This window comes from Agelaius tricolor, unplaced genomic scaffold (assembly GCF_023055355.1).
Source record: "Agelaius tricolor isolate 1412-34295 unplaced genomic scaffold, bAgeTri1.0.p SCAF_10, whole genome shotgun sequence".
NCBI classification, from domain to species: Eukaryota; Metazoa; Chordata; class Aves; order Passeriformes; family Icteridae; genus Agelaius; species Agelaius tricolor.
The window spans coordinates 17,290,584-17,303,826 of NW_027269270.1; the positions used below are offsets into that span (position 1 = coordinate 17,290,584).

The 13,243-nt window shown below is 36.7% G+C and overlaps 1 protein-coding gene across 5 annotated transcripts in view; it reads right to left on the reverse strand.

The window, feature by feature from the left end:
• B3GALT1 (beta-1,3-galactosyltransferase 1) overlaps positions 1–13,243 on the reverse strand; it is a 174,324-nt gene that overhangs the window by 41,127 nt on the left and 119,954 nt on the right. For 2 of the 5 annotated variants that reach the window (XM_071434981.1, XM_071434980.1), the window contains exons 3-4: positions 10,089–10,192; positions 9,891–9,942 (exon numbers count right to left, since the gene is read on the reverse strand). The exons of 1 other annotated variant lie outside the window; for it this stretch is intronic. The gene's annotated coding sequence lies outside the window, so the exon portion shown is untranslated. The remainder of the gene's footprint in view (positions 1–9,890; positions 9,943–10,088; positions 10,193–13,243) is intronic. 2 more of the 5 variants (XM_071434979.1, XM_071434978.1) reach the window with 1 other exon arrangement.

The window sequence follows — 13,243 nt, forward strand, 5'->3', positions numbered from 1 at the left end:
CAGATGGGAGCGGCTTGTGAGAGCCACTGAAGTGGAGCTGCCTGCTGCCCCATGCTGGGTTTGCTGGCTCTGGGCTGAGCAGCTGAGGTTAAACCTGCTGTTAGGTATTGAAGATTTTCTCTTAGTGGCTGAACCAAAACCCTGCTTGTTAGCACACACCCAGACCAGGCTTTCTCAGGGCAGACACAGCTTTATTTCAAAAGAATTCGCTTAAGTGCTGCTCAAGCTGGTCTCACCAGAGGTCTTTATGAACAGTGAACTGAACCCTTGGTAACCAGTGTCTGTCAGAAATAATAATCTGAGAAATAGGGATAGCTGCTGCTTTAATAAATATTATCTTCCAGTGAAACATTTCCTAGAAGCTAAAACAGGAGTATATTTTAGGAGATATTAATTGTGCTGTAAGGTTTCCTGCTGATTTGGTTTATGGCCTCTGCTCTTCTCTATCTACAAAATGTAGGTGGTCTTACATCATTCAGTGGTTCAGTGATGCTTGTATCATTAATAATTCTCAGCTGCTCCTGGGGAAAGATGCACAGTAGGATAAATCTTGTGTTGCTGCACTGTTTGTCAATAGGGAATTCCAGGCTTTTTAAAAGAAGTATTTCTCTATTAAAATCAAGATTGGTCAGGAGCACTGATTTTATGATTATGTATGCTAGATGAAAAGCTTTTGTCTAGCTAGAGGTGTGTGTAAGTTATGTGCTGTTACCCGGTTTCTCTTGGTTTTTTTTTCCCCCTCATAATTTCTGGATGGATCTCTTTCTTTGGCAGGCTCCCAGAACAGCAAGTAACTAGGCTGTTGGACATATGCTGTTAAAACTGATTGTCCATGGCAATGTTCAAACAATTTATATAATCCCTAAAACTGATTTTAAAAGGTCTTTTTGCTCAGTCTCCATCTTAAAAGCCAGTTTCAACAAGCATTACTGAGGTTTTGATTTACTGTTATGAGTGATGTTTTAAATGTGCTGGTGCTTTCACAGCAAGATGAAAAATACACTCTTGTGTTATTTTTTTCCAACCCTGCCTGTGATTTCAGGTGCAAAAAGCAGATTGTGCTTCTTGGTCTACAAAGGTGTCTCTGAAATTCCCAATGACATTTAGATATGGATTAATATTTTGTTGATTATTTTTAGGCTAAGCATTACTAAATACCAAGTCTGAACATGTTGCAAATCTTACTCAGACTGTTCATTCTTACTATCTGTAGAAGTATCTGTCAGTCCATAACTTCATTACAGTAAAATAATCAGCAGTTATATACCTGAATGGGATTATAAAATACTAAGAATCTATGAATGCTACAGCTTTGTTGGTAATAGGATTACTAAAATTCTGAGGGTTCTGTCAATCAGTTGTTCTATAGAAAGTATCAGAGGTGAAAAATTTGGGGAATGCTGAATCAGTGCTGAAATATTTGCACTAGGAAAATGCCAAACTAAGTTTACAAATATTTTGTGTTCATTAAGAATATATGGCTATATATTCAGATTGGGTATATAGAAAGATAATACTATTAACTAGTAACCAGACAATAGTGCCTCTTCCATCCTTTTTTCCAGACCTTTAAATTGTGGACCATCTTGTAATATGGAGTTAGACACTCTTGACCAGCTACCCTGTAACCTTACCATGCCTTTGTCATGTTTGCTAAGTCAGCTAATAGTCTTTTTCAAATACCTTCTGCTTTCTTTGACAGAGAAGCAAATGCCTTTGTGGTTCAGGGGTGCAGGTTTTTGAATAATGAAATTTCTAATCTGTGTGCATTTAGACAAATGTGATGACTGATAAAAGTAGGAAATACACAAAAATTATAGCCCACTGAGAAGCCTAAACATCCAGTCACTTGTGTTGGTGCCTTTTGCTTGTTTAATTATTCTAAATGCTATGTTGCTCCTGAAATACACACTGAAAGTGAAGCTCTCAGTGGTTTAAATTTTTATAGAAAGGATATATAATGGCTGATTCTTAGCACCTCATCTGACATAATCCTCTCATGCAGTGGGCAAAGTTTGATCCTTGGAACCACTGATTTGCCTGGCCTACTTATGCACTAACAGGTAGCTAGAGGTGCAATAGATGTGCTACGGAATGACATTATAATGACAATATAAAACTCCAGGTACCCTATTTAGGCAAACAGAACTTTCAAATTAATACCTTGGTACTACATATAGAAATGAGAAGACAGACCTTTTCTCTAATGGTATGTACAAAACCTGATATTTTAACTGCTAGCATTTGCAGTGAAATGAAACCTAATGTTGACATAGCTCTGAAGTAAAAGAAAAGATGATTATATCATTGCAGGTATTGACTAGTGTGCATTTAAATGACTTGTAGATTACATTCTTCTGAATGTATTCTACAATTCTAGTTGGTTTATGTTCCTTTAGATTTAAAAAGAAATTCCCTTCATGTCTATTCCTAGTCTGTTTGCAAAAATAGAAATATGCCTAAATGTGAAAAAATTAAACCTTTCCAGTAAACATGACCACACATCTGCCAGAAGCTGCCCTAGGGTAGGACATACATACATTATGGTTAGCCACAACATTATCAAGTGTTTCTAATCAATACTTTTGTTCTGACTCACTGTTCCATTAGTGATTTTTCTGATATCAACTCAACTTTTTGGGTCAAGGTGCCTATGGAGATCCTAAAGTTTCAACACCTTTCTGAGCAGTTAGTAATCTATTTGTGCAAACCAGGAATTTTGGCTCTATGGAGACATGAAGTAGCATTGCAAGGTTGAAATTAGAAAATAGTGAACCAAAATTTTTATATCCAGGTAATCAGGCAAGTCAAGACAGATGAAAAATGTTAAAGGCTCTCCATTCCTAATCTCACTGCTCACAAAAGTGTCTCAGCACTACTTCCAGCATCTTCAGTCACCGTAATGGCAAATGTTTTCCTTCATTGCCTATCATGTCCTGATGCAATTTTAATTCTATAGTTGTAGTCAGTCACTTAAAACTAATGTGTCAGATTCTGTTTTCTTTGGAATTATTAGACCTGGGATATGTGCTTAAGCCATTTCCATATAATGCCAAGAAGGGCTCATGGGGTCTGAGGTACTTGGTAGCTTCTGTGCTTGGAATAGGAATTGAAACAACATAACTCTCACAGCAAACTGGGAATAAGCAATGTTTGTGCATGGCATATTACTTAATTATTAGATAAAGGGAGCTTGAAACTGAGGGTATTATTGGTGAATGGTAATGCCCATCCTTGGCTACTGTACAGTGTTTGCTGCCTGGGTGGGAGTTTGAAGCAGGATTCTCCATGGGCAATGCTGTGAGTTTGTCATTGTTCTGCCCTTTGGTTATTTCATCCAGAGATGCTGTGATACGCTGTGCATTCAGAATGACACCAGATGCACCAAGAATCAAAATTGAATTGTCAAACTTCTTTTAAAAATAGACACTTTTCTATTTCCTGGAACATTTGTTGATACTCTAGGAGAGGATATATCTTCTGATGGTATTTCGTCAAGATTGTTCTGTAAGTGTAATGTAATTTATTCTTGTATTTCAGGATCATTGTCTTGCACTGTCCAAAATACTTAGGCTTTAGACTTCATCTTTGAGGTTACATAGTAGGAGACATTAAGAGCATTGATTAAGGTTCATTTCATACCTGTCATGGAATCTTGATAAGTTATGGTCTTGTGCCTTTGCAATGCACAGGAAGTTATGGAATGAACTAAAGACCCAAGTTCTGTTAGACCATTTTTGTGCTAGCTTTACTGAAATAAAAATAACCATCTGCATACAATTAAACATTCAGTTCCACTTTTATCTATAAAACTGAAAAGGTTCAAGGATGTACAGTTATTACTACATGTAAAATGTGTCTGAGTGTCCGTGTTGAATTGATTCAAATTCTTTTGTTTTTTCTGGAATTTTTCTTTAAATAGGATTTTTATTGTGTGTAAGGAAATATTTGATTTTCTGTGTTTGGATTTTGAAATATTTACTGGTGGTAATAAGAATGCTCATTATTTGCTGAAAAGTAACAGCAGCTGTAGTCCTGTGCAATAATTTCACCTTGGTATTGGATTCAAGATGAAGTAAAAAGCGAATTAGTCATGTGTCCAATTTTTGCTTCCATTATTTTGCTTCACATGCTTTATCATATATTGCCAATGCATGTTCTCCTAAGTGAAAGCAGTTAGTAGTTCAATATATCTTAGCCTGAGGATATTCATCTGGGTGTGATGGATACACAATACACCTGTAAGGAATGTCAGCTAGTTTATATCTGAGCTGATGCACAGTTGAATGCTTTTTAACATAATCTTTCTTTAGTGTCACTTTACTTGGGCCAAAATAATCTTGTATGGAAACTGTTTTACAGCTTCTGTGGAATGAACTTGTGCTTTTGATTTGTTTCCACATAAGGTGGTCTGGGTTAGTAACTGTGAAAGCTGCCTTTACCTGGCACATTTTATGGTCCTTTTGTCAAGATTGAAGAGATAAGGAAAGCAAATCCTCAGGCAACTACTAAACATGCAGCGTTTTTTAGATTACTGGTGAGAGATGAAGTGGATAAGTTTGATCCTCATGATGTAGTCTGTTCTGTAAACAAAGAAAATCTCTCATCCACAATGTTTGTTTGGACATTTTCCCCAAAAGATGTTTTCATATATGAAAACCCCAGAAATTTGAATCTATTTTGTACCTTGGCAATCAGAAGACATGCAGGCACTGTCAGAGAAATGCTGATCCTACATTTCACTATCCTGTCTTTAATGCAGAGGATGCAGTTATGCTGTGATGTATCTTTTACAGAGATATCAGGGTGCTTTTTACAACATAGGAAGAAGAAATAAAAGATTCAGCAGGACAGGAACTTTTTTATGTTAGTAGCCAAAACAATAAAATCTGTCCTAGAATTGCCACTTTTGAGCAGCAGTAATTCTAACAAAGACATAAAACTGCTGTTGATCAGTTTTTACATGAATAGATAGGGATATAGAATAGTCCCTTCTAAGGTGGAGGGTGGGGGAAAGGGGTAATGCTTAATGACTGCTACTGGCTGACAGAATGCTGTATGTAAATGAATAGCAAGGAGTAATCACTGTTTGATGTGTTGCTAGGGTTCTTTTTGTAGTTTTTTAAAAAATTTCATCTCATCTGTTTCCTAAATTTGTTCTAAATGTCGAACCTTTTGAAATCCACTTGTAAGTTGTGTGTATACTTAGCCTATTATTCATTAAAAGGATTGAGTGTACCTCTTGTTTTAAGCTTTGGAAATGTACCTTCTAGATCCTAAGCCTCCTTTCTTTTTTTTTTTTTTTTTTTGCAAATTGATTGTCAAAGTCATCCACATATATGCAATGAAATTGTAATGTATGAAGAGAGATGGTGTTATGCTGTCAACACTGCTCTGGCCACAAATTCAAAACACAGACTGCTATGAAGAAAACTGTGTCCCAGCCAAAACCTGAACAGTGTCTGAAAGGAAGGGACAAAGCCAACAGACAAAGAATTAATCCAAAATAGGTTAAAATAGGTTGCAGTACTGGCCTGACCAGAAGAGATCAAAAGCTACCAAGCAGTTGTATGTTACCTATGAGTGCTTGGGCACAACAAGGAAAGGAACAGACTGGCCATTAGCGTGGTGTATTTCAGTGTGGCACCAGTGGTTATCGTGGATGAATATGCAGCCTTGACTCTATGGAGAACTGGGCCTATCTGTGGTTGGGTCTTGGATATTTCTACAGTTCTCCTTACTATATAAGAGCATTCAGTGGTTGTTTTGCAAGTATGGATATCAGCATCCTCTGAACTTGTATAAATAAACCAAGGAAATATAGTTTCTTTCTAGGAGATCTGATGCTTGAGTGAAGTGAAATGTCACCTCTTTGCTCTGCAGTGGAGGCATCCCCATTTTATTGAGCTGAAGATCAGTGCATGTTGTTTGCCTACCAAGCTGAAGAGCAATTCCATGCCAGACCTGTGGCCCTCTGCAGAGGGCTAACCCTCCCCATATACATACATAACTGCAATTTTAGTGTATCTCCTCAAGTTGCCATCATGAAACTGTAATGGGTTTATTCTTTAATGCCTTGATTACAATAGATTACTCAGTAGCATAGAGACCAGGCACAGCCAAGGTTGCCATCTCTTTTGCCATGCTTGTGGCATCTGGACTGCTGTTTATAACTTTGAGAAGGTACAGAATGACCTGCTGATAATGTTGAATGTGATGGTGCACAAGTTGAAAAGGGAGAAAAAGACTTATCCCTCTAAAGACTAATAAATCCTATTTAACCCTTCCAATTTATTTTCCTGTCTTTCAAAAGGCTCTGTAAACACACTGTCAAAATTTCCCATTTTTTCTTTGAATCCATGCAGGTAGCTGGTTTGTTGCATCTCTTGCCTTGAGGATTCTCCTCTTTTTCTTTGCCAGGTTCTCCAAGTCATCATTCACACAAGTTGCTTGATGTGGTTACTGTTCTGTTCTCACCTCCAAGATGCCATTTAGTTTGAACTTGAACAGGGAATTTTCCTTTTTTTAATGTAAGCTAAGGTTATTTCAGTTTGTTTCCTTCTTGCTACTCCCCCCTCCAAGGTTTGTATGTTTTTGAAATCAGCCTTCTGGAAGAATGTGAAATGCCACAGACAATCACCGTGTAATGAAGCTATTTGTCAGTGAACTATAATTCTGAAGTGAAGTTTTTAGTTAATTAAATACTAGAAAAATACCAAAAACTGCAACAAGCCCTGCTATTTTGAGATCAAGTTCCATCTCTGAGTCTCAGTTTTTGGTATTATGCAGATTTTCTGCATTAGCAAAAAAGTTTAAAACCAAGAATGAATGAAAAGCACGTTCTGATCAGTTAACCAAGGAAAGCTGAAATCTGGTAGTTTAGCAGCTGTCTAAAAATCTAAAGTCATAGAATAAATTTTCAGGTTGTGGTCTCATAGTGTTGAGTAGTTTGAAATTAAATAATTGCTGTTGTAACTATTTAAATGCATTTTCTGTGATCTAATTTTAAAGCTTTAGCTTTAAATGTTCATCTGCATTCCTCCTTTACCATGCCCAGTGCATCCACTTAGACTTAGTTACATAATTCATTTTGCCCTTGCTTTAAGGTGGACTGACATGATAGTGCTGTTGCACTGAGTCAGGAAGTTAGGACTAAGAATGAGTGATTTGAAACTCATGTAAATGCTATTTAGGTTAAAGATGAGCTGGTGTAAAATTGGTCTCTGAAGGCACACACTAGGACTGATCTAGGCTGCAAATGCCTCTTGCTGCCATTCAGAGTTCCCTATATTTGTGCAAATATTCTGCACTTCAGGGTAGCAGTATATGGCAAACAGAACATGTGCACTGGGTTGTTTTTTCCACCCTGGGCTCTGCTTTTTTGCACATTGTTACATATTCACTTGCTTTGGTTTATTTTTGTCACAGAAAACGTATATGCCAAACTGAAGTGATTTAGAATAGTCCCTTTTAAGGTAAAGGGTAGGGGGAAGGGATAATGCTTACTGCTGCTACTGGCTGGCAAAATATTGTATGTAAATCCATGTATTTTGCCTTTTTCTGTGGACAGATGGTATTTTAGGGCAATCCTGAAGGTATTTCTTCCCATTATGATTTTTTTATAGCAGCACAGCAAATTGTCACTTCATATACTGTTCTAATGGGACACGGTTTTTGGCTGCTGGGTTGCTCTACTAAGTGTGAATTATAGCTCAGTGCTGTATCCTGGTGAATCAGTGTTTACAAGTGTCTGCAATAATACAGATCAGATTTCTGAGTGACCCTGCCTGTGAAGAATAATAATTTCAGGCATCTTAATCTCCCTTCCTTTAGCACAGGTGTCTAAAAATAAAGGCTGTGGTTGTGCTTAATTTTGTGAAATCCAGCATGCAACTTTTAACTTGGCTGACTTCCTTGGGTCCATCCAACCACCTCTTCCTCCCAGCTTGCAAAGAAAATATTTTTTCTGACTCAGGACTGTTGCAGTCCTTCTAAGGGCTCTTTGCAGCTCTGAGTGGCTGAAAGGTCTTCTATTTTGTCCTTTGCCAGCCTTCTTTTGCTGATATATAAAGAGTTGCTATTTGCTCTGAGAAACAGCTTGTTATGCACTTCTGCAGTGACTCTGGGGAACATTACTGTCCAAATAGAGCAGCTGAGGTACACTTTGAAACTGAGGAGCCTTAATACCACCTTGGCAGGATTGATTCAGCATATTTGAAATTTCATCCTCACTGCTGACCCCTATATTGTGTCAGTTTTGAGGTTTAAAATTTAGCCTTGGATGAAACTTGTTTCTGAAATTATATTTATAGCAGGAGAAGAAAGCAGGAGAATAAAATTATATTAAAAGGAACCTTATATAAAATTCCTGGGAAGGAATGGATTAGGTTGCCAAGTACTCCCTAAGCCTCTGGTTTTTCAATTATGAATAGGAAAGCAATATGAGCAGCAGCTGACTTGCTGATCTCTGTCTTCACTTAAAGTCAGAGCTCAGGCATTAATTTAGAGATCTGAATGCTTTTTTTCACTAAAGCCTTTACAATTCTACCATTCACAGTTAATATTGGTACTCTGCAGTGCAGGTAATTTTACTAGAGAAAGAATACATCAAGGCTCATTCTGCTTTTAATGGAATTAGTAAAAGTTTTACTGTTGCTTGTAAAAGGAGGAAGATTAGACCAAAAAGATATGTGTTAAATATGAATCTGTATGATTTACTCACACCATTTTGGGTATATTTACAAAAGGTTGCCTCTTTGTAGGGCATTGTCTTGGTTTCAAGCTCTCCATAATTAGTTCCTATTTATGGAAGAGATTGAGATAGGTAGCATGCAGATGTCTAAAAGATAAATATTTTTGCATGTGTTTTCTTTCTTTATCTTTATGCAAATGCTTAATTTTTAATGCTTTTTAAAGACCACAGGTATACAGACTTATTTTTTTTTTCTGTATGGTTAGTAGCAGCAGTTTAGTTCTTTGCTTTCATTTGTAAGTATTTCAAACTCTGCCACAGAAAGGAAGAATTGACTTTTATGTATTTAAATACACGTAAAGATTAAAAGAATTGCAGTCCTCATTTTTCAGTCACCTTCATCATGATAATGGATCTGCAATATGAAATTTCTATGAAGTCTTATTATCATAATTTGTTTCTATTTTTCAACTTGGAAAAACATTTCCAACCTAAATTCTTACTACATCTTTTCAAGTTTTCTTATAATATAACCACTTCTGTATCTCAAGAGGTTATGTAGTTTGCTTTTGACTGAAAGAAAAAATTCTTTCAGGCAGTTGTGCTACTGAATTTTTAGTAAAATAATGTATGGCACTAAAAAAAAAGGAAATTAGAAATAGTTCCTATCACCTAGGAACTTATCACCAGTGTTGTGTGTTTTCCTGTCCACTGTATTCTGTATGCTAGTATTGAGTATTCTATTCTGTATAAATTCAGTGTCAGTTAAGAGCTTTGTAGTGCAAAGAAAATGTAACTGTTCCCTTTTATTGTGATAGCAATAATGAAGTGGTAAATGCATAAACCAAAGTATTTAAGGCATGTAGGTATTCAAGGTACCACATTAGTGTGAAAGTGAAGGATACCATGAGCAGAGGTACTTATAATTAAAGTGTGAGCCCTTTTATAGAGTAACAGCAACCTCCCTTCTTGACCATTGACTGACCTCGTGTACCACAATGACTTAAATATGGGATAATAATGGAAATAGCATTTGCTTATAGTTTTCTGTAGAACAAATGGGTTTTAGTAGTAGCTTTTGTATTTGTACTATGCAGAACTTCCTTAAATTCATTTCAGCCTTTATATTTTATGTTCCATATTGGATTGTAAAGGAGGGAGTGCTTTCTTAGGTTTTCTTTTCCTGTTAAACACTTACATTTAGTGTAAAGAGTGAAATCCAAATCTTTAATCATTAACAGGCCAAAGAACTGTTGAAGAATAAAAAAAGTCAGTCAACACTGTTTAATAAAAGCTATATAATCAAATGACATTATATATTAGTGTGCATTTTTACTGTTGTATTATCTATAAAATCGAGGCAGTCTATAAATCATAAAATTATGAAGGTACTTACCATTTTAAAAGCAGTATCAAGTGGAATTGGTGAAAATCCCCGGGGTATAATCAATAGTTGTTTAAAATAATGAGCCTTTATGGTATTATTTCCACGTGTACCATCTGAAATCAGAGGAAATTTGCTGACAGTTGTATATTTTGTTGAAAAAATCCTTCAGACATATATTAACCACAAAATCCATGTCTGTTGCCTTCTACAGAGTACAAGGAGAGTGATTTATTTTGAAAATGCTTTTTAGCTGGGTTACTAGGTAACTTACACTGTGCTACATGAAAGAGTTTGGACTGCATTTTGTGAAGCTGAATTCCAGTGCAATGAGTGAAGGAAACAGATGGAGTAAGAGGAGGACAGATGGGTATCAAAAAAACTACAGCTGCCGTTTTCAGTACCTGTGCATTTACTGCCATAAATCAATTTTTTTTTCATTTACTGAAGAAGGAAAATCATAAATTATTAAGCCAAAGCACTACAGGTCCCAGAATCACTAAATGTTGCAAGCATCTATTTGTAGTAGTTAATTCAGGTCCTAAGTGTGCTACATCTGAGAATAAGTTTCTGTGGATAAGAATGTCACCACCAGTCCACTCATTTCATTCTGCCAGGGAGATTTAAACATATCTCATCCCATGGGGGGAGGATTAGTTGGTTATTTGTTACTATGTTGGACAGCTTTAATGTTTTCCTTGTGGACAAGAGGTGGGCTACTGAAGTGCTGCAGTGAGTGCTAATGAACTGCCCTGCCACAAGGCTTCAAGCAGCCTGTGAGGCACCTGAACCTACAGAGCCCAGAAGCAAGGCTAAGAGTGCAGGAGTGCACTTTGTTTCTCCTGCAGCAGCTTTGCATTGCAAGACATGAAATGGTGGTTGAGAAAATCAAAACACTATTACTGTATACATCAATATACCAGCAACCCTTATTTGCTGTGTGGCACAGCTGCTCTCTCACATACTTGACCTTGACCTAATTGGATTATCCTTGTGGTTAAACAGGAAGTTCAGCTGAGAGTCAAGTCATTTCTCTCTACCCTCACCCTGCTGGTTACTGCTAGCTTGTTGCTGATGCTGTTGAATTTTTATATGAGCACCTGTCCATTAGAAACTGGATGGTGGCTGTCCAGACAATTTGCATTTATGTTAGAATGCCTTGCAATTAGCGGACTCGGAAAATTGTAAAATGCAAATAGAAATCACCTCTGCTTTAGAAATATGTGAGAAATGAAGAAATTCAGGTCAGAATGTATAATTGCTCTCTATCTTGTTGAATTTATATCAGGGAGTTTTATGCCTAGAGGCACTGCATGAAGTTGCCACTATATTTTGGTGTAAGAGAGGCAGAAGTATGAAAAGGTCTGTAACTTGAGTATCTTGGAATTGGTTTTCTGTGACATTTTTATCACAGTTTCTTTTAAATTTTCCTATGAATAGTTTGAATTAAAAAATTCACATTAAAAAAAATTACTGCTTCATTTTCTAATTGAAAAAACATTAGGGATTAGAATTGCTACTTTTTGCAGCACAACATAACTGAAATGCAATATTTTCTGGTCGTATGTAAAAAGATTGGTTAGGCTCTGGCCCTCAATCTATTTAATGGAATTTAGAGCCTAATGTGGTAAACCCTGAAGTTTTTAACCTTTGTTAGCTGTTTGTATATTACCTTCCCAATATTGTCTCATTCAAGGTGAGCATTGTAGTGCCAGCAGTTACCCATGCTGAGGCTGAATTATGGTCTTCAGCCATCAACAACCCTGTTTAGAATGCATTATCTTCTCACACTCTTAAGCACATTTCTGTTGGAGTGGGATGTAGCCTATGAATTGGGCAAATAGTAGAGAAGGGATATGATGGGATGAAAAGGATGCAAGATGATTTGCCTTCATTTCATAATTGAAGTGGAAGAGGAATCAGTGGTTGGTTTCCTTCAATTAAGAAATATTAGCAATATCAATCTATTTTCAGAATAGGATTTATGCAGATTCAAATATACTAGATTTTATTAAATTTTTCTTGAGTTGAGAATCATAAATGCTGTTGGCATTAGTTTTTTTCAGTGAGGCTTCTTACAAAATTCTGCCTCTCCATAGTAATCGAGCTGTTTCTGCTTCCCCACCAATCGCTCACTTTGCAGTCTGAATTTCAAATAAGTGTGAAATATTTCTTTTAAGCAGGTAGGACATAAACTGTAAACTACAAAGCGTTTTTAAGCTATGCATCCAAAAGAGTTTAAAATCTTGACTAGGGTCAAAAGAGTGAGAAATTATTTCTGATTTTTGTAGTTTAAAGATGGAAAGGAATTAGAACTTATTCATTCTAGAAGTATAGAATTGCTTTATGAATTAAACTCAGACTTGTATTTACAATTTATTGCTGTAATTATTTTGGAAACAAACATCCTCACAACACACAAAGTAGTGACTGTTAAATTCCTATTAAACATATTGGCCACTAATGAGTCTGCCCTAATAGGTAACCTTCAGCCCACTGAAATCTGGCAATGTGTAGTGTCAGGAGCATCTTGATACCAGTATGGAAGAGCAGTGTAATTTTTTTGGTGTGTAAAATTAGACTCAAAGAATCCTGGGAAAGGGAAAAGGCCATGCTGCTGTCAATACTCTCATCAGTAAGTGTTAAGTGATGTGCAATTTCATTTATGTATTTGATTTGTATTCAGCCCAGGCTGAGATTGCCATTTCTGAAACTGCCTGATCATTTTGAATTCCCTGGAGGGAATGCTTTTAGAAAAGACAGCAGTCTTGCACAGTGCTCTTGCTGATGACAAAATCTGGGCTTCTTGCCCTGACATATAGACTGTAAGAATGTGTATGTAATGCAGAGAAGAGGGCTCTTTCAAAGACCTCCTGGCAGACCTCAGCTATTATGTGCTGAAGACTGTTACCCAAGGACTCAGACTGATCTAAGTTGCAGCAGAGGAAAGCTCTCTTAAGTGGTCAAAACTCAAGTGCTTGGTCTTGTTAGAATTCTACCCACTATTAAAGGTGGAGTGCTGGTTTAAATGTTTCTTGGTGCTCCCATCCCTGTGAGTTTGGTTACACTTCTGCTCAGGGAGAGTCCATACACTTTAGCTTGTTAAGGTAATACAAGGCGGCTGTGGAACAGCTGTGGGACACAAATGGGAATAAATGCCCAGTATT